Raw genomic sequence first — 22,538 nt, forward strand, 5'->3', positions numbered from 1 at the left:
AAAAAGAAAAAAAAAAACAAAAAACCAAAAAACAACCCACTAAGTAGAAATATGTGTCATCAGGATAGTTTTAAAATCAATTATTTAAAATTGGTCTTAATATAATTATTATATTTTCAGGTGAAATACCATGTTTAATTATATTTCCTATTCACACTAGATGGCTAGATTTCTTGATCTTCATTGGTTCTGGTCCAACACTTGGACTTAGAGAGGACTTGGCTTGTAGACTGTTGCTGAGTCATCCAATTTGTATCAACTATTTACCTGCCTTTCATGAATGATGTAATGGTTGCTCTGATCACATTCAAGATCCCTACACTCTTAAACCTAGTTCCCCCTTCCCCATGCCTTTAAAATACAACAGCTTTCTCTTTTACTGAGATACAGAGAATTAAGTCCAAGGTCATGCAAGCCAGGGTATCAAAGTCTGGTCTACATCCAAGGGCAGTGCACTAAGCACTGGATCTTCTTATGTCAGGAAGGGAGAGTTGAGAGATGAAGTTTTACCCAAATATAAATAAATGTATTAAAAGCTGACATAATTTTTATGGGAAGTTGATTTCTTTGTATGAAATAGATTTAGTTCTTGTGAAAGCTGTCAGATTGATTACCTGGGAGATGCAGGAATCCTATGTTCATCAACAGATACAATAATTTACATTGATATAGCTGTTGAAAACTTGTGCAGGCTTGAAAGAGATACTTTTCTACAAAAATGAGAGTTCATAATCCATCCTTTGGTTGCCTGAATGTTTGCATTACTATTAATGGAGGACACGTGCTCTTGGATTCGTTATGAAAGTCTGAGTACTTCTTTCCTACATGCTGCTCCATCTTCCCCTATCACAGATCAGAGTTTCCTCACTTTCACAGTAGGTTCAATGTTTCCTCTGTCTGTTCCGTTATGGCCCTTCCCCATTTCACTCCCTCCGGGGACCCTACAATACTGGTGACCATTTCTCATAGCTCCTGACAACTGGCTGGGCAGGAGACAGTACTGGGTCTAGGAATGTGCTCATTTTAAACAGCACTGATTCAGGATCACTCGCCTCTTTTTTTCCTAAGAAAAATGGAATGCTTTTCCAACCAACCAGTGAAAATGTCTTCTGCTATCAATATATAAATTTAGTACATTGTCTTCTTTACACTACTTTGGTATAGATGCAATATTAAAGTTACACAGGGTATTCTGCCACTATTATCTGTAGTTTGAAATTATGTGCTCTTTGCAATTCTTCCACGTCTTCCTATGCATAATTAATTTTAAATATATGTCTTTGCTGCCCTTTCCATTTCTCTAAACATAGTCCTAATGAGTGTAATGTCACTAGTCCTAGTCATGCTGTCATTTGGATTTATGCATATATTATCTGAAATTACTTTTGAACATTCAAAGGGATGCCGTTTCCATCTTCTTATCAAGGGCTTGATCCTGCCTTATTAAAAACAATAGTAGGCCCATTTTCTTTAGTAAGAGCAATTTCCATAATACAATAACTTCCATAACTTGTGGTTTAAGAAAGAACTCTGTATATACTTGCACATTCAAGAGCAGCTCTTTAGGCTGTTTAAATTGTTTATGTTTCATCATACTAAGACAGTAGTTGAAGAATTATTATTGTTCATGGTTACTGTGTGTTTGTATCTGGGTTTTTTGGTCAGCATTTATACTGTGGTACTCAGGAGAATTTTTTGCAAGCAGAAATTGTAGTTTCATGGCTGAAGCCCTTGCTCAGCATTACACTAAGAGCTGATGTTCGAGCAGTCCCCTTGGAATCTGTTGCTTCCTGAGGATTAAGTTGTACCTTGCCATGCAGAGCTGAAATTGAATCCAAATGGCCCAAATTGAACCAAATGGACTGAAGATGAAGACACTGACTTAAAAGAGAATTTGGATATATCTGCACAGCCCAAAGCAGAGGGGAGCTGGCAGGAACGTGTGCCGCTTCATTTACATAGGAAACACTGGGTCAAGCCAGAGGCGTTCCTACGGCTTTCTGTAACACAGGCACAGGCAGACCTCGCCGGTAGCTCCCTGTGAAAGCCTGGAAACGTAGCTTTTGCTTGAAAATAGCATGCGATTTACCTGAATGCTAAAGATGCTTAATTATTGAAAGATGCTTAAGCAAGTCAGTTACCTAAATATGCATGTGGGGAGAAGAGTAGTGACTGTAGGATTTGGCCTAATATAGTTAGCTGGGACTTAACATTTTTACGTATGTATATTACTGTCTCTGGTGGTCTTTCTGCAGTCACTGGTGGGTGCAGATCTGAGGATGGGTTTGAAATCAGACATTAGGAATCTTTAATAGGACAATTTCTAGTTAGTTATGTGAATGCCACAGCTGTGCTAGCGTCAGAGAGGCTTTTATGTTGCTCATCTCCAAGTCTAACAGAAAATCTACTTGCCATTTGATTCCATCTAATCAAATCATGATAAAGTAGATGTTATGAAACATGAATCACCCTTTAATATCCACCTAAGACTTCAGGACCACCAAAGGCACATAGCTGTCCTATATTAAGTCCTTTAAACAAGTTGTGGTTTTTACGTCAACCTTTTAGCTATTTTTGTTCTGTGCCATAGTTTTACGCAGATGAGGAATTGCATAAGTCTGCCATGAGTTCAGGAAGTACCAGGGCAACCCAAGTCTTTGTTGAAAGATATTATTTATTCTATCAATATTTAATGTGGAGGAACCATTGAACTGCATAATTTGATAGATATGGGTGTGCTGCTCTCTAATGCTCTCATGCTTTCTTCACTGTTTAGAAGTGATGTAAGAGAATAAACACCAAATGCTGTGTTCTGGAGAAAAAGGTGTGAAACAAGATAATAGTACTTAGTATCGCACATATATTTTCCTGACAGTTTTTCTACAACTCTCTTGGGGGCTCAGCAATGTCTCTTAGGCAGTTGGTTGCTCAGGAACCTCCTGGCACATGGAGGTTGGTTCTGAGGACATGACATGGGATGTGCTTTCTCAGACACACCTTAGCTTCTCCTGGGATTTGTAGTTCTTTCCCCAGTGAGCCCTTAGCAGGCATCAAGTTAATCTTCATAAGCAGTGGGGTGAGACTAGTGTCAGTTTGCTCTTGGTAGCATTACTCCTGGTGTCAGTTTGCTCTTGGTAGCATTACTCCTGGTTAGCCTTCCCCATGGCCATTGCTGGCTCTGAATGCCAAGGCAGCTTCTGGGTCTGTTATGGCAGCTCTTTAATGGTACCATTTGCAGTTATTACTCTAAGTACACCACGATTAGGTCTATTTCTCTGAGCTACTTACAGTTCGCCCTAAATATTATTCAAAACAAATTCTGTGAAATCATCATCCATGCTGCTTTGCTTATATGTCCTTTTTCCAGATGTCTTATTGTCTGTCATTATTTGTTTCTCTCTGTGATCTAAGAATGTGTTAGCTCCTTTGACTCTGTTTTTCATGTCAATGCCCTGCATCCGTCCTTAGAAATTCAGTGGCATACCTTCTCCGCTGTAGATACTGATTCCTTCCTCTGTCGTCTTACCTATGCATTGACTGTATGTGCAGGTGATAGGAGTATGATAAAAGAATACGGAAATGCCATAAACCATATGGCCATATGACAAATTAGTTTATCTTGTCCCTTTGGCCCCCTCCACCTGACCTCTGCTGCAGGGGGCTCTGCCAGCACTCCACACCACTGAGCTAGCAGCTGCCATTAAAAAATACAACAGGCAAGATCTTTTTTTTTCTATTTCTTGTGAAATTCTCACAGATACAAATTGCTCCTTTGTGGGTCCTGTGAAGGGGGTCAAGGATATGTCAAGTGTAATTGTTAAAGTCCAGGGTATTCTTGTATTCTTTCCCACAGGAAAGGGAGAACTGGTTTTTTTTCAGTGTGATTTAACACTTTTAGTTCCCTAAAAGATTGAGATCACAGAGTTGAAGCCGTAATAATTTTTAGCATGAAAGAACTAATTTAATTTTAAAACAATTTTATGATCTTTTGTGAGCTTTTTACAGCAGGAGTCTAGATGCTAAAACCTAGAGCAGTGAAGCTGTGATGTACTTTGCCAAAAATACAAATTTCTAAAGAATGACAAGTAGAGAATAAAGACTTTAAATAGTGAGGATTTAAGACGACCTGCATTACTAGTGGTCTGACACTCCTGTGTAACCTAAGTGTTAACTCGATCCTATTTCTCCTCTGTATCTCATTTCATGTACCCCATATTACATAGACATATCCTGTAGCACGCAGAGTACTGCAATCTCTGCTGCTCCAATCAGGTAAAACTCCTTTCAAGTCAAAGGATAAGTACTCATTTACTATCCTGGTCTAGTATCGATTCAGAAAACGTTGCCTAGTGAGTAGTATGTACTAAAAAGGCTGTAGGAAACTAACTTATTTTGCAATTAATATTTCTTGTCTTTCCAGAATGTCTTAGAAAACTCAGGCTCTCTGTGTACATTTCAAATCAGTGTTCAAACTGCTGGTGTTTCTGGCTTGGTTTCTGAGAACACAAGTGCCCAGTGCAGGTGTAGGAGAGAAGTCTCATAATTTCAATCTCAGCTGTGCTCTGAAAAACAGTGGCCTGTTGCCAGCTCTTGTAAGGTAGCAGTTGTACTTTTCATGTGAAAGTGAATGCCGACGTTTATCCTTAGAGCATCTCTGTGCGAAACCATGCTATTGTCTTTGTTGCAAAAGTATCTTTAATTTAAATATAGGCATGTTCTAATGAGGAGACACTTTTACACCAAAGAACCTGTCAGTATTACGTTAAGGTAATTCAGAAGAAATGCAAAGTGTTTGAGTGCTACTTTTTTTTCTTTTTTTTTCTTTTTTCTTTCTTTTTTTTTTTTTAAAAAACTGAAGCATCTGCTTGTGATTCCTGAGTCGATATCATGTATCTGGGTGAACAGAGTTTCAGTGTCTCATTAAACGCAAGTTCCAAGTGGCAGCAGATGGAGTTGGAGCTAGGATTAAGTGTAAGGAAAGTGAGAGCTGAGGGTGTTCGGTTTCAGTTTTAAGAATCAAACCTCCTGCCCTGGTTAACACTGAGGTATTTGGATTTGATACAGATTGATAAGGAGATTACTAGAGCGGGGAGATAAAAAGCAACCTTACATCACCTGACTGGGACCTGGTTTTATTCACCATAACATGGAAAAACTGTTAGTAAGGACACAATAAAAGAGTTCTCAGCTATGGCAAAGTTTGCTTTGAGGATTTAAGAAAATTAATATGTAAAGACTGGTGGGTTAGAAATACAGGGAGTTCAAAGTTTGGAGAATAATACTGGCTAGGTAGAGAGTGTCTCTGGTAAAGAGATTTTAGTCAGATCCTTCCATGGTAATCCAAATGTCTTTAAAAGCCAGGTTCCTGCAGTGCAAGAAGGAAGAGTGAGAAGATCAGATTTCCTCACCGAGAATGCCTGGTCTGTACGCTGTGACGTCTGGGGTTGACTTTGGGCTTTTCTGTGAAAGTGTTACACAGCGCTGGCTACCCAGAGAAATCCCCCTGACCTGAGCAACTCTGCATTATACACATCCTAGAATGCAAATAGAAATAATAAATGCCTGCGGTTACGTGCCCCTGCATGCACAGGCTGACATCAGTAAATAATGATAGTTGCTTTTTTATTGGATCGGTTTTTAAATGCTCTGTAGTGCTTTGGAAAATCCACCAAGCCAGCCCTTCAGCGGGAAGCTGTTACAGGTCCCTTTATCTTAAAAGAATATATATGATATTTTAACTTTTATGTATGAATAGGTTTTCAGGTCTAAAGGTGATTTTTTTAACCCAGATCAGAGTGACTAATGTTCAGGCATGAACATGCTTTGTAATATTCCCTTCTCCAGAGAGCAGATCCTCTGATTTATTACTCCTGGACATGCCTCCCACGTTTAGAGTCCCTGCATTGTCTGTGTCCAGGGGAGGGCACAGCTTGTGCTGTACATCGCTACAAAAATGAAATTAGTCAGCCTGTTAGATTAGAAATGCAACACAAATTTACTCATTTGAAACAGAATCTCAGTTGGTTTTGGATTTTTTGTTTTTACCTTTGAAATTAAAATAGGAAAACTGTTAATTTCACACAATTGCAGGTAACATTAGTCTTGGTGGCAAATCTGAAAACGTAAAAGGCAATAACCTTGATCCAGACAAATGAGAGAGGGATGTCTTCCTTGTTTATGCTGTATGCTAGTCAAGGTGAAATAATTTTACCCACCTAAATGCGAAAGCAGTGATTCTAGGGTGTTTATTGCCATACAGTAGATTCTGCATGCTTGGTGGTTTATTTTTAATTAATGCTTGTAAATCTTTAATTGAAACTCTTCACACAAGATCTTTAAGGTCTCTGGTCATATTGAATAGCTTATTCAACAGGTGCAGATTTAATATTTTTTAAAAAATTCTTTAAGACCCTTTTTTTCAGTGTAGATGTCATTTGCCCTATGCCAGATAAAACTGACAACTGTCTTGGCAAATACTGTACCGGACTGTAGTGAGGAAGTGAATAGTAGGCTAATGATAACAAAAACTAGTTGTCTTGGGTCAAAGCAAAAATTCTGTGAGTGCTGATGAGCAATACTTTTTTATTTCGTAGTTTTTATAAGAAATGATTGACTCACATTGTTACGGGGACAAATTGACCCAGCACATTCTTATGAAGTAGGGTTGTGAAGGGCGTCTCCGGAGGTGAAGAACTCGTGTTCTGTGCACCGTGTCCCCAGCTGGACACTCAAAGCCATGCTTTTGATCGTCTTTGCCCCAATCTCTTTTGCTGTCGTTTAGAGAGTTCATCTGGGGGAAGACACAGAGTGAGCAATGAGAGAAAAATGCAAGAAGTGAAGTAACAGTTCTCTTGGGCCGCATGGGACAGTCTGTCAGCTTTCCTGAGCTTCATGCTCAGCAAGAGATGGAAATTGTTATTTAAACTTTAGCTAATAAATATATACTTACATTAATTGTAATGTAGGTTTTGCTTTTAGCTATAGTAGATGGAATATTTTTCAGATGGAAACATAACTTCCTTTTGTAAAGGTGTCTTCTTAAGTTGTATATTAATTCATGTAGCACCGTTCCATTTATGCAGTGCACCATATACTAGTGTTTCCCTTCTTCCCAGATTGGACCTCACTGATTTTCTGAAGGAGTAACATGAGGAGTAATGTCTGCAGTGCAAAATTTACAAAGATAGAGAGATAGATGTCTCGCTGTGTAAATCCCTCACTTGCATTCAGACTGGATGCTTTGGCCTGAGTGTTTAGTTTGCACTTTTGAAATGAATCTCCTGTTCATCCCCTCTTTGCTGTGCTATAGATAACATAGTGGAGTAGGCAAAATGGATTGCTTCTAAGTGAATCTAGACTGGAAAATACTCTCCAGCTGCTGATGGCTTTCAGTCCATCAGACCAGACTAAAGCTATTCCAAAATCAAGCACCCAAAACTTGTATGGTATGGATATTGGGTCCCTATCTCCAGCTTTCTGCTCTATCTGCTCCTATTGCACTTCATTACTTGCTAAGTTAGACAAAGCCAAAGATATTAATGGGAATTTAACATTTTAACTGAGTTTTAGATGTTTTTGTAAATCACTAAAGTTACCTTCAAATACCTCAGTAGGTCAGGCTCTATGACAACAAACTTGTTTTCAGTGCTCGGTACCAAAATATAAAAAAATTGTCTAAATAAAAATATATTTTCTTTCTCCTAAATATGTTTCACAATATAGGAAATGCCTTTAAAATCAGGTATTTGCTAAAAAATTAGAACCAATAAATTTTGTAACCAGGTACTTTTCAGACAGTTGCAAGCATATAATCTTTGTTCTCATAATCATACAATCTTGAAAAAGCTGTAGTAACTTCAGACCAAAAGGTTATTTGCTGTAAGCAGTGTTTTAAATACTCATTTGCATGCTTTTAGTTGCAATAAAATATCTCCTGTTAAAGTCAATAGTAAAATACAGTTCACTTCAGTTAGGCAGGATCAAAGCTTGCATGTATACACAAAAAATTTCCTTCTTGCTTGTGATGATCTTCACAAAAAATTCAATTTTTATCCTTTACATATAAGTAAAGCCTCCTGAGAGCGAGCTTTGTTTCAACATCAGGAGCATGCTATGCTATCTCTGGTTGCAAAACCGCTTTAATCTAGACGTGACAAACAGGAGAGATTAATGGCTTCAATTTGGACACGTGCAGCCAAGCACCACATCGATTCTTTAACAAAGGCGGAATGGACACGATTGCCTGGGATTTAAGAAAGAAAATATTGACTTGGTTCATGAGCTTAAAATACATATTTTTAATATCACCATAGAGATCGGAATACTCCGTACACTGCAGTACCATGTCAACAAAACTGATTAAGTCTATGTTTAAGCATATAAGGAAATTTCAAGAACTTCAATAGCACAAGAGACTTGACTAAAGGTATAGATAAACTGAGGGCTTAAGCAGGTGTTTAAACATTGGAGTAGTTCTTACATCCTTGTTTTCACAAGGAGACCATTAAGACACAGAGAGGCTGAGTGACTTTCCCAACATTTCACATGGAATCTGAGCAGGAGAAAGAAGCTGAACCCAATTTTCTTGTGCTTGAGACACTAGGTTAGATGCAAGAGTGACCTACAAAGTCACCCTTAAAGTGCAGATGGTGTCAGCATTGCTATTTGTCAATGCAAATCCTGCTGGGATGGAAAAAACCCCAGTCTTTGCACCACTAAGGGCTTTTACTAGCTATGTTTTTAGACAGATATTTTAGATAAGGTATTTTAGGCTAGTTTTATCAACAAAAGTGACTGAAACTTTTAACATAAAAATAATCTATAAAAGTTTTAGGCAAAACTTTGATACATCTGTGGATATTTTTCCTTGTCTTTGTGTTGGTTTTAGATATTATTTGACCCTTTTCTGCAAAAGATGAGAGATGGGCTAGGATTCAAAGGAGGGTTGCAGAAATTATGTTGGTACATTTTAGCTGCTAGCCAGCGTGCTGTCCTCTCTAATGCAACTTTTTCTGAAGTCAATTAAAATAAAAGGCTTAGAACATAGGAGGGTGCAAAGAGGTGATAAGAACTGATATAAGGTCATATTAGCTGGAGAAATGTAATGTTCATTTTCAAAGGCACAAGGAAATGCAATGGTGATAGGCCCAAAAAAATACCTTCTCATTTTTCTGTTATGGTAGGAGCATAGGAAGAATTTCTTTTCCTTGGTGGTTGATATGAGTGTTGCAAAAAGTGCGGTCTAAGACTTTCTGAAGATTAACTCGTGACACATGAAACCGCAACCAAGAAAAGCTAAGCACCGTTCAGACCTCTGTGATGGTGTGACGCACTCAACATTTTTAAAAAAACAGGCCATTTAAATATATCTGGAAGGCTAGGGCAGGAAAGCTTTAAAAATCTTAGCCAAAAGCCTTAAAATATCAAAGGGAACTAAGTCTAACTGTTACAAGTGTGAAGTTAGACATATGATGTGATGGTTTTTGGGTTGGCATCAATTATGCAAGTTGATTGGAATTAAGTAGAACTCTAACAACACTGGGAAAGCAGGTGGATGTACCCAATTTAATCAGTTTGTCCCCTTCCCAGTCTTAACTGGATATCTTTGAATTTAGTGTTTTTACTAGAAAATGGCTGTGGACTAAGAAAAGCAAATTTTTCAGTGGTCATGCGAGGACCTATCCTTCCTATACAGTCTACAGATTGCAATAGAAACAATGAGAAAAAAGGGGCACATGCAGAAGGTACAAATGCTCTCTGTTAGCTAAATCACCCACAGTAAGAAATCAAAGCTAAAAACCCAACCAACTAACCAACCAACCAATACCCGAAAAATCCCAACTGTCCGTCTGATGACAGAGCTGTTCAGTCCAAGAAGCCCTCACACAGCTGCCTGCTTTATGAGACTCCAAGGGCAAAAAAGCTTCTGCATTTTGTCTCAAGACTGCAGTGATAGAAGATTCTTACAGTGGATTTAGTTCATCCCTGTCAGTTCCTCCACTGATATTGGTGGGGTTTTTTATAGCGTATGGCTTTGAGGCACTGCATTTTGAAGCTCAATTTCCCTCCTTCCTGAAAATAGAAAAGTAATCCTGCTGCCTTTGGGAGAAGGAGTTGGCTCAGAGAAGAATTATATTAGCACGACATAAATAAAAAACCAATAAATAAAAAAGGAACTTGCCTGAGAGAGAACAATGAACATTTATTTACTGTCTCGTGGAGACAGAATTTCGTGACTGCATGGAAGGTCACCATATGACTTATATGCTACTTAAGTCTCACTTGAAGGCCCACTGTTGTGTTTCTTTTGCTTGGATGATTATTCAGAATGAGAGTTTCTTGCCTGTCCTGGACCTGAAACATTTAAAAGCCAAATAGAACTACTCATGCTTTTCTAATTAAGATCATGTGTGCACACTCAGGCAGTTTGTGTAACAGTAACGAAGGAAACGCAGACTACAGCTATGCTTGCTGCCTGCCATTCTTGTAATAGCTGTACATGTATTTTAATGATGCTCCAGCAAAAGAAAAGAAAATAAAACTACTTCAGTTCTCCAGTATCTCCCTCCACGTACAGCTTTTTCGTGTCACCATCGTGGCTGTGTGAGCAACATTTATCTGGCCCTGGATTCAGGAGTAATGTCTTCTTTTCTCTGCTGAAGAACAGTCAAGCAAACTTTTAGATATTATTTTGATGTTTTATGAAATTGTAGTAGACTGCAGGCAAGCAAGTTTCTAGTTGAATGAAAGTTGGTGACTTCTTAAAAAGAACCGGTTGAGTACAGGAAAATAAAAAGCAAATTGAAGAAGAATGTGATCTTAATAGTCCATAAGCTGGTTTACGAGTTCTGAATTTGCTTATTTTAAATATTGTGGAAATGTATATAATCTGCAAATCTGTTTAAGAACTCTAGCTTCTACAAGACGCTAATAAATTGGTCAACCATACTGTAAAGTGTACATTAGTCTTTGGACTTTATGCAGTAGTTGAATTGTGAGCTAAACTGAAAATAGAAAATAAACAGCAAGTTTAAATAGTGTTGTCTTAATGTATTGTATCACATAATCTGGTTTAGCCTTTAAAGATAAATGTATTTGGAAAAGGAAATGAAATGGGATAAATGTAACATCATGAGTAGAGTATATACAAATTTCATAGATTATTAATCTTTACTCTTTAAAGTTTCCTATTCAAGGCTATGCATACGTTAATTCAGCTATCAGCTCTTCTCTGCTGTCTTGATTATGCAGGTCACACAGAGGTTGCTATAGTAACCTGGCATTACCAATATAAAGACAGTGAAGGATCTGGCTATCTAGACAAATAAAATAATTGAGGGGTGCTTGCAACCAGCACCCTGATTAATGTAACGCCTAGGTCCATTGAGTGAGCACTTAGTCCCGCGTGGATTAGGCCCTTGACTTGTGGAGCAGGAGACAGGCTGGCACTGAAAGCCAATTTCATGTGGAATGGGTTAGTAACGCCAGAGGTGCTGTTCACTGGGAAACCTGTGCATTATGGCGTATAGGATCGTCATTTGTTGCAGCCTGCAATCGCACTGTCAAAAGACAGTCCGGTATGGATCCCATGTGTGAAGTGGCCCTCGGGGAAGCAGATATAGTTTGGATGTTTTGAAAATCAAGAAAAGGTGGTTTCTGTGAAGCTAAGTCCACATTGCTGAATACAGTTGTTGAGGCAGACAGCCCAGTGCTAGTGGGGACTAGGCAACTTCATGTTACGGGGAAAAGCCTAGATTACACAGCGGTTAGGTAACAGACGTCAATAAATGCTAGTGCCGGTCTATCACAGGGACTTGTCCTGATGATACAGGCATGAGAAGCTGTAAGTGGGAGGCAACAGCAGACTTCTGAATTGGATTTGCCCACGAGTTGAAGATTGCTGACAGTTACTGCAGGGGCTTGAGCCCTGGCTGAAGCTTTGCAGTATTTGGCTATGCAGAGGACCCACATGAACCCTGTAGGGGGAAAAAAATCCTAACTTGTGTAGTTTTTTCAATAGCGAGGCAGTTTATTGTGGGAATTGCTTTCTTTTACCAGGCCTCTGAGTTCTTGAAAACTTGTGGGAAGTTTGAGGCTTTTCGCCTAAGTTGGTTTTAGTTAAATATGGCCACTGGGTTCAAAAGTAAGGCAGGAATGCAGGTACAGAGAGGCACAGTAGTGATGAATGCTCCGTTTCCATTGGAAACCAAGCCTAAAAATACTCCTGTAGCCACAGCTCAGCTGTGCTACCAATTGAAGTTGCTGGCTAAGCCTGTGAAATAACACTCGAGCCTAAACCAGTGAAATAAAAGAAAGAGTTAAAGTTGTAGTGTCTCATGAGCCTTCGTTCAGCCTTCAGTCTTACAAAGGAAACCTCTCATTGCTTTAGAAGGGTCCCAGCTCTTTTCCTTTTTGTTTGGCCCTGAAAAGCCAGATCAGTTTTGTGACTTGCTTTGTTGAGACTGTCAGCCCGCTCCCTGCGAGAGGCTACTGCTGTCCTGGCAGCTTTCTGCAGGGGAAAAAGGGAAAGAAAGATTCTGCATCAGCAATTCCATTTGTATTGCTTTCCTTCCCTCCTTCCCAGCACAAAGGTGGTTTTGTTTCTGCTCAAGAACCAACTAAAAAGTTTGGCCGTGAAATGAGCTCTCCTCTGGAGAACAGGGAAGGGGTAGAAGATGTCTCATGCAATTGCCAGACGCAAACTTCTACCCGCTCCGTCCTCCGGGTCACGGGCTAGAGATGGCTGTTGCATTAGCTGGTTGTTGTGCTGTTTCACACAGCTGCAGAGCAGCTAATGAGACAGCAGTTGCTGGTTTTGCATCTTTCACAGAACTGATATAGTAAATTGGAATATTTGATTATAATTTCGTTATGTGATTAGATAGGAGAGAACTTGAAAGAAAAGGTGCTTCCCCCTTGGTGGGACACAGGGAATGGTTGGGTATTTGTAATTTGCTCACATTGGTATTTGTTTCAATTCAGACTCTTTGGTGCTGTCAGAAAGGTGGGAGAGAGGTAGAGCAGTTAACCCTTGCAGCTAACACCCACCTCGGTGTGTCAAGATGGTAATTACTTGAACAGACTGAATAGCATTAGACTCTGAAATAAAAATTCTCCAAACAGTTCCCACTGATGTGTAGTCTCTGCTGATAAAACAAGTTCTGTCCCTGAAAAGCTCTTACTCATATTGCTTGTTCCTTGTGTAACCAAGGATTTGCAGGATCAGAGAAGTATCCACATTTATTATTCTTCTTATAAGAGAGATTAGGTGGATATATTGAATATAGGGGAGTCTCTTCTGTGCATTAGTCTTATGAAAAGATAGCCACAGGCAAAGTGCTGCTGAGCACGTTTCGAGGTGTAGTCTGCAGTGATAAGAGGATAGGCATGGCCCATCTACCCAAGGCAGTCAGGCACCAAAATCAGATGGGTAACTGAATGCCCAACTCTGGGCTTAAATCCCTTGGGCAATGATGGAGGAACTTCAGGGGAATGTGTGTATTTCCATTTGCTTCCACAAAAGACAGAATTTTACATATTTTGAAGCAAAGAAAGAAAATGTAACACCTCCATAAGAAATGTTACTGAAGTGAGTATACCTGGAAGTTGCCTTGTGTTATTCTTTATGAGCTCATTGCCCTTTCTCAGGCTCAAGGCAGCAGCTCTGTATGTTCAAGCAAAGGTATGGGATACAGAATGTCTGGGTAATTAGCCATGACTATCTCCTTGCACCTTTTTTGTCTAAAAATTACTTAGATAATTGACCTTTGTCTCTGGTGTCTGGTACTGCTAGTTAAATGCTGGCTTGAGGTTTGAATGGAGAGAAAGCACGGTCATCCTCTTCCTCATAGCTGACTGCACAGACACGAGCTGTGGAAGAGGCTGCAGTTGGTGAAATCCTCTCCGTCGGAGGAGCACGCCAGTTGAACTGGTTGCATCCCAGCACTGTTGATGAATCTTCTGAAGACAAGGCATGAAAATCTATTTCTAAAGGAGTGAGGAAGGGTGGAAGGAAATAAGGGTGAATGAACTATTTTATTTAAAAATTAGTTCATGCTTTCAGTGAAGGTCTATTTTTCCCTGTAAGCTTCCCAGCATCCCTTAATTCATATCACTTAGAATAAAATGACTTATGGGTGTAAGGAAGATTTGAATTGTCTTTTCTGTATCACTACATAATGATTACCTGGGGAGATACAAAATGTAAATTGGAAATGAATGCAGTATAGCTGGTAATATGTTAGATGTATTATCTCCAACCTGAGGCCTTCAGTCAAAAGAAGGTCATCTGTTATCGTTAAAGAGCACTGCAGCAGGTATTTATATTCTCATTTCTCTTCTTTTTTGCATTAAATTTTCTCTTCATAAACAATGCAACACTTTTCTGAGGAGACATGGGCCATGACGACTTCTTAGACTTCCTAAATTATATTATTTTGTGATGTAATTTACATTTTATAAGACAGAGGAAGGAGGGATCTCTATTTTGCTGAATGACTGATCTTCACTAGTTTCCTGGAAATGTGGAATTTTTCCCTTTACTTTCTTTTCTGAACAATCTCTTTGTGCAATTGCTGCGTGAACAATTCAGACCACAAAAACTTTAAGTCTCACTTCCAATAATCTGTGTCCCTGTGTTGGAACTGAATTTTTTCTTTTGTTCCAGATACATCATTACAGCATACCCTACATTATGCTGAGTCAGACAGCAGTGTAGCAGAGGTGCTAATTAGTCCCATGAAGTATCCCTTGTGCTTTGCTGAATGACAGAGGACGTGTTTCTGAAACTCCAGGCCTCATTTTTCACATTCAGATATTAGGGCTGGAACTATTGATGATGATGGTGTATAATGTAGTGAATCCTAGTTAGTTGGGGCGAGGTTGTACTGGACAAATGTGCTGGAGGGAGAGGAGCATGGCCTGCCTCAAATTCCTTTCCAAATACTCCCAATGAGAGCAAGCAAACTGGAAGCAGTTGGAGACTTGTCTCCTGTTTGCTGAAGTGGGACTGGTTGTAGTTGGTCTCCATACAGACCTCTGTGTTCGTCTTCTGTCCTGCTTTTGACTGGGATAGAGTTAATTTTCTTCCCAGTAGCTGGTACAGTGCTGTGTTTGGGATTTAGTATGAGAATAATGTCGATAACACACTGATGTTTAGTTGTTGCTGAGCAGTGTTTACAATTAAGTCAAGGACTTTTCAGCTCCCCAGGCCCTGCCAGCGAGGAGGCACGAGCCATCTGCAGGAGGTGCATGAGAAGCTGGGAGGGGGCACAGCCAGGACAGCTGACCCAAACTGGCCAAAGGGATATTCCATACCATATGACGTCATGCTCAGCATATAATCTGGGGGCAGTTGGCCGGGGAGGGCCATGGCTCGAGAACTAGCTGGGCACTGGTCAGCGGGTGCTGAGCAATTGTGTTGTGCATCACTTCTTTTGTATATTCTTTTATCGTTATTATTGTTGTTGTTATTATCTTCCTTTTCTGGCCTATTAAGCTGTTGTTATCTCAACCCACAAGTTTTACCTCTTTTTGGTTCTCTCCCCCATCCATTGGGTGGGGGGAGCGAGCAGCGGCTGTGTGGTTGCTTTAGCTGCCGGCCAGGTTAAACCACGACAGCTTGTCATGGAGCAAGAGGGAATATCCGAAGCTTTGTGTCTCCTGGGGCTAGAACAGTTCTGCACTGCTGAAAACTGAGGTTAGTGGCATGAACCATCCACCAATGAAGTGCATAAGTAGCAGCGGAATTGCTATTTAATTGAACTCTGCTTTGTAATTGTTAATTATACTCCTATGGTTTTTCATGTTTAAGCTGTATCATTATGCCTAACAAAATGTTTGTTGTTACCTGCTGTGATTTTGAATAATTCATGGTATTAGTATGCAATTTGGGACCATCATACATTCTCCCTGGAGAAAACCAAAGGTTGCTTCACTGGTTTTGTGTCTTTGAAGGTGAAAGGAAGGCAAGTTTTGGCTACCATGATCTTTTATCAGAAAGTTAATTTTGAATCAGCCGAGCAAATTAAAGAAAGCATAATGAGGGTATAGTCACAATATGTTTGAAATATTTTTATGAAATAGCTTGCTAAGATACAAAGTAACCTGAGTAAACCAGCCCAGGACCTCTGTAAACAACAGTGTCTTGTCCTTTCAGTTAATTGTTTCCACAGACAGAGTCAATGACAACATTGTGTTTATTTTACTGCTGTATTACTGCAGCTCTCAAATTAGTTTGATTTTGTTTCCTTTTCTTAATGAATGGGTTAACTAAATCTAAAAATAAAAATCTATTTTTTCAATTGCGACAGGGATTCTCTTACATGAGTTTTGTAAGTTGCCCTGGAAACAAGGAAATACTGAAGTAAGGTCAGAAAAATTGTGTCATGCCAACCATTGTTTCTAGTTTTTTGGTCCCAGCTTATTACTAGACAAATGATATGGCTGAGGAGTTCAGCTGTTAGCTGATACTGGCGGGTTACTTCTCAGCAAAGGTAGGTGTGGTGTGTTTGTTTCGATTAGAAGAAAGCCAATGGGAATACTCTGCAACGAAAAGTGGTCATGTCAGAAAAACATTTTTTAACAGTGTTTTTCTCCCCCATCCTGGCATGTGGTCTGGAGTCGCTTCACTCCGGCACTGTCTGTGCCTCGTCGCAGTCTCAGGATTGCATTGACTTCATCTTTATACGGTCTGTATCAGCCAAGGTCTTGCAGAGTGCAAGGCTGAAATCTTTCTGGCTGTCTTCACAGATAGTTATGGATTATTTTCTATTTTTTCCAAGTGATGAAAATGCTTGTCCTCTGAACATGAAGCAGATCCCTTTAATGTTAAAACAAAGGTCATTCCTAAAGGTTAACTTTCTTATAAATAGCCAAATTGTTCCCTCCACTCACTACAAGTTTGCAATCTGGTTAATATATGCAGAGTCAGGGAAAAGCTGTAAATATAATGCTAAAAGCAGACGCTTGGAACTATTGCTCTTGCTTTTCTTCAGCTTATGCAACTGTTTGCAGTAGCTTATTGCCAACAGAACTGTTGTGTCCTAGTACTTTGGGCTTAATCTTATAAGTCTCCTGAATACGCTGTTCTCGTTCCGACACTCTTGAACAGATCTGTGTGAGGAGGGTTTGAAAGATCAAAGTTGTTAACTGAAAGCCACAAATACATCACCACCTGCTTAAGCCATCAGTCTAGAATGGAGCTAGCTCATGAAGTTATGCCAGCTGAAGTCCTGGCTTAAAACCCCCTAGTAACCAAACATTTTGTCCATAGGAAGCCCGCTCCTCAAATCTTATGCAGACGGATCATTTCACTTGCTTCTCCCCTTGCAAATGATTGAAGTTCCCTCTTCCAGAGGTTTTCCAGTGAGTCTTGCTGATCTTTCAACTGCAGCTTTATGCCCATTGATAGCTGTTCTTTTCTCATCCACCTGCTCAAAGCAGAGCCTAAAAAATGCAGAGGTTATCTGCATCCACAGCCTTCTCTCTGCAGGCAGACCCACAGGATCTCTGACTCTAAATAGCATTCTTGCTCCACAGGCGTGTAAATCCATGAAGGTGATGAGGAAATTGCTGCCCTCATAAATTCCTGGGACTGTGTCCTTGAGACATACTGTTATCTCTGATACCTGTCTGCCACTGGTGATCTCCAAGAACTTATAAAATTATAGTCTAATGCATTAACAAGGTGTAGGATGGAAGGATGTATTTTATGTAAATTTAGTCAGGAAGTCTTTGAAACTAATTGCTTAAAGTGGGTGGAGTGTGATAAACATACAGAATTTTTTTTCCTGTTTTCAGAATAGACAGTGTTGATTAAATGGGCTCATTATAGCACTGCATATATTATCTGAGCATAATATTGCTCAGTGGATGAGCCTGCTCTGTCGATGAACTTAACAGGCCATGCTCTGGATGTTAGTACAGATGCGAATTTAGGAAGTCTTAGAGCTATACTTCTGCAGATAAAACCATTGGTTTTGGTGAACTTGATATCGAATTATTGTCCTGGCCTAGTGTCAATATTTTAATTTGTGTTAAAAATGGAATCAAATGCCAAAAAAAAAAAAAAAAAAGATGTGAAGACATACCTACAGAATGGACCATTTATTCTAAAAAGTCTCAAACTCAGGAGTAAGGCTAGGGAAATCCTCCTTCGCATATGCTACTCAGACTGAGAGATGTCAAAGACTTGTCTGTCAATCACCCTGCTAGTTTACATGCCAAGTCCTGTTTGGTCTTTCTGGTTTGTGCTTGTTGGTCATGCTGACTTGTTGGCTAGAACAGTCTCTGATCTTTCTTTGGTGCTATTCTGGACATGGTCTACCACTCTGCATGCACTTCTTCCTAGTGCATCACCTTGCATTTAACCATATTAGAATATTGATAGATAATCAGTGATTTCATTTCCATGCTAGCTGGAGGCTGGAGTTACAAATTAGAGTTACCTTCTCAGTCTAGAACTGGGATTTGCGTAGATGTCTACATGTATTTGATAGCTGAATAAAACACATTATGGTGCCTACTGTAGTAGGTCAGATCTGTTGTTCTCAAGTATGAGTACACGACATGAATCTATGCATACCTCATTTCAGCATCAGAGCTGGGCACCTGCTGTTGATTTGTGTCCCCTTCCCTTCACAATATCTTGACCTAGATTAATGGAGAGATTTTTACAACATCCATGTCTGGATAGAGTCTCCTCCATGCTGTGTCCTGTGGACATATATGAAGTCCCTGACCATTGCCTTGATCATTTCACAGAGGTGACTGGTTGATGTGTGACAAAATGGAAGAGGTCAAAGGAAAAGGCAAAGCAAGAAGCATCAGTAAGAATATGTGATGAAGTGAACTCACAGGTTAACAACTGAACTTAAAACGTAGTTATATTCAGATATAACTAAAACTAATTAACTCAGTATCTTTTCTTTCCAGAAACAAAACTGCACTTGAATGGATGGCACTAGTGAAAAAAAAAAAAAAAAAAAAAAAGCCCTCATGAAAATGATCTAGTGTGTCTGATTGTAAGCACCAGGCTGAGAACATGTAATAATTACAAGTCATTGGAAAATTGAAGGCCGAGATTTCAGTGGGTCTCCTTTAATAGGAAAAAAGGATGGATGTGAGCCTTTGATGAGCAGCACACAAGGTTATGTAGCAGTCACAGCATGTTCTGTCTTATTTGGGACAGAGAGCCAGATGCATCACTGTTACATAAGCCTGCTGACCTGCATATAGAGCTTTGTGGTAACAGGGGTTTGAGAAAAATAAATCCTGTACAATTTAGTCAACATGAAGATACAAAATTAGTGTATTTTTATATTTTGTTGCCTTCTGCTTACTTTCTCTGGAGTTGTGTGGCTATAGAGGTATGATTAAAGGGCAAAACCCCACAAAACATGTTATTCCCTAAAGGGCTTGCTTTTGAAAATAAAATTGGGAGGGTGTGAATACCTGGGATAAAGAGGAAGGGTGAGGAGGTGATGAACGTGATGAAAGCTCAGTCTGCTGAGTAAGTGGTAGAATCTCTTTGTTTAGGGAACAGGACCACAAGATGTGTGGTACACCAGCCATAACAGCCCATTATTTAAGTGGTGCAGCATGGAAAAAGATCATGCCATTTTGCAGAGGATTTTGATAATTTGTTTAATTTGATTTTATTCTGATTTGAAATGAAAATGAGGGGTTTTTTGAATTCTTAATGAACGGAATAGAGTATTTTCAGTAGGAAGGGACTGAGAACCATCATCTAGTCCAAGTTAATAACACCTGGAACTGGAGGCATCAGAAGCTCTGGGGTCTCCAGCTCAAGGCAATCTGTCTGGATCCTCTGGCTGCCTGTGATGCCAAGGAGCTGAACATTTCCAGAACTTCCAGACTCTTGCTTCTTGTCTGGTGTGCTAACAGAGAGCTGGCAGCCTTGGTGTTTATGAGGGAGGGATACTCCGCTCTGAGTTTCTTGGCATCCTGCCTAATGAGATCTGTAGAGCAGCCAGCAGCTTAGGAGCTCTGCAATCTCTGAGACAATCCTGGAGCAATAACTTCTTTCGAACTCCCACTCTCTGTCAACCTGCCAGGAGTACTGTTGAAGAACAGGGAAGGGGACCTGGCAGGAAATCAGGCGTGATTCCTGCAGCCTCATCAGAATCAAATGTTCCATGTAAAATGTTTCTGACCACTTTTAGTAATCCTATGCAGAAACCCTAACATGTCAGCACCTGATCCTGGAGGTCCTGCATCCTTTGCTTTAGATATAATGGGTGCAAGACTCAATGAGGCAGAAGAGAGGATGAAGAGATATTTACACCATCCTAGTATCTCTGTAGCTGGGATGCAGGTCAGCTGCAGCTCTTCACACCGCACTAGGCTGCCTGTAGTCAGATGGCCTACAAATCCCAGTTGTCCTAATGGTATTGGAGAACATGGTTATTTTAGGAAGGCTCTTGACTGGCATAGCGGCTAATATGATGGTACTGGAGAGGCAGATGAAATATATGTTGGCACCCTGCACTTTTTCCCGTGCTTGCTTTATGATTGACCTTGAGGTCTGTGTCTGAGTAGAGACAGTGGTCCAAACAGTGTGGACAGTAGAATTGTCCAGGCACATGTATCCCAAGCATGTACTTAAAATTCAATACAGATATTTCCAGTGTAAGTGATAGCAGCCTAAAGGTTACTGTAATTTATACTTAAAATCTACAGCTAGAGAGTGACGTTTCAGCAGCTGGGGGTCCCTGGAAGGTGAGCATGCTCTCGCCGTAGAGCAGGAGGATGATAACACAACAGGCCTTGCAGCTCACTGTCACGACTATGGCCCTGCAGAGTGAATTAGGACTAATGATGCAATGCAAAACTGCCCAAGTGACAGAGAGAATCTGGGCCACTGCGTTCATCTTGTCTGATTTCCAAATTTTTCAGTGCTCAGGGGGACAGGATTATAACAAAGTTTGACTTCCTGCTATGTAGGTCACATGCTGTATGCTGAATCCTCCTCCACAGGGATAAAGCTGGACCAGGCAAACTTGCTTTGCCTCTGTAAATACTGATGGGAATAGCGAATGTTTTTCTTTTATTAGTAATTTTCAAGTAGTTATATTTGGGATAAAGCCACTTAGACTTTTACTGTTGGTGATGCATTCAAATATGTTGCAGTAACGCCGTGTTACAGTTATTAAACTCCGCAGTCTTTAGATTGCTGCCTCTGAGCAAAAGGCACTGCTGGTCTGGAGGTGACGAGCGGTCTGTCTGGCTCTGCCGTGGGGTGTTCAAGGGTACCAGCCCCTAGTGCTCCTGCGAGCACGGCTGTGCATCCCTTGCCTCTGGCAGACAGGGCTGTGCAGGCTAACACACGAATCTGCTGTAGGTTGATCTAGGAACAGGGTGAGGAAGTAAGCACAGAAAGCCTATGATTTGCTTGCATGTAATGGTACTGCTTTGATTACTACTTTAAAAATAAAATCCAACCTACTCTTGCAGTTATTCTGGCTTGTAACAGGCCTTTGTAAAGGTGAGGAAAACAAAGCAAAACAGAAAAGCTCAAATATTTGTGTGTTCCTGTCTTCCTAACCTCTTGCTATGGGGTGCAGAGCATCTAGAAATCCTTTTCCTCAGATGCTACTTAATCTGTTCTGGATGTGCATACAACATTTTTCTCTGCACGGTTGGAGGGGTAGTAGGATACATAAGAAATGCTTTGCTGCAATGTGAATTCACTTGCCCATTTTTCTTAGGCTGACAGCAGCAAGGCAAACCTGCTGATGAGTTACTTGTATGACTGTGCATTTAAGGGGAAGATATTTCTTTGTTACTGCTGCAGCTCTGTTGCGGCAATTAAAAAAATGTGTCTAAGGAGGAGGCAATAACTCTGAAAGTGTCTTTGGTGACTAAACATTATACTCTAAATATGCAGTGTTGCTGCTGATTTTCCCAATCTCCTGTGAGTCATAAAATATTGTCTCGTATTGAGTGAGCCATTCTTAATGACCTTGACTTTTTAAAAAAATGCCTGTGACTCCGCCTAAGTCAAATAATTTAAATGAATGGTTTTCTGTAGGACATTTGTAGTGCCTTTCAGATCATTAAAATTCCTGAAGGACAATGGGCAGGTCCACATTTGCAGGCATCACTGCTGTCCCCAGGACAAAGCGCCTCTGGCCCAAAGGTTGCTGTGGCTTAGATGAATGCAACCCTTGGTCTTCTGGGCAGCCTTTATGCATGCAAATGTGAATAGGATTGCCTGGGAGGATCATCTGGTAACGAGACAGCATGCTCCAGAGACCGAAGGGCCCAAATGGCCTCTACTTCCAAGGACCTTATGTTGCCCTGCTCACAATTTGTGCTCTTCTCTCCCAGCAGGTCTTTCAGAGTTTCATGGTTGTACTCACCTCCTTGGCTTCCCCAGCATCCCCCACAGAGCAGGGTGCTGCTCGGAGGCACAGGCTTTCCCCCCATAGTCTGTTGATCCAGTTTGCAATGCCTTGCTGCAAGGAGGTTGAATCGAACTCAGCAAATGTTTTTACAGGATTCATGGCTGTTACCTA

The 22,538-nt window shown here is 40.3% G+C and overlaps 1 protein-coding gene across 3 annotated transcripts in view; it reads left to right on the top strand.

Moving 5' to 3' along the window:
* C4H4orf50 (chromosome 4 C4orf50 homolog) overlaps window positions 1-22,538 on the top strand; it is an 84,356-nt gene that overhangs the window by 50,558 nt on the left and 11,260 nt on the right. The window lies entirely within an intron of this gene.

Source organism: Grus americana, chromosome 4 (genome assembly GCF_028858705.1).
Source record: "Grus americana isolate bGruAme1 chromosome 4, bGruAme1.mat, whole genome shotgun sequence".
Classification (NCBI taxonomy): domain Eukaryota; kingdom Metazoa; phylum Chordata; class Aves; order Gruiformes; family Gruidae; genus Grus; species Grus americana.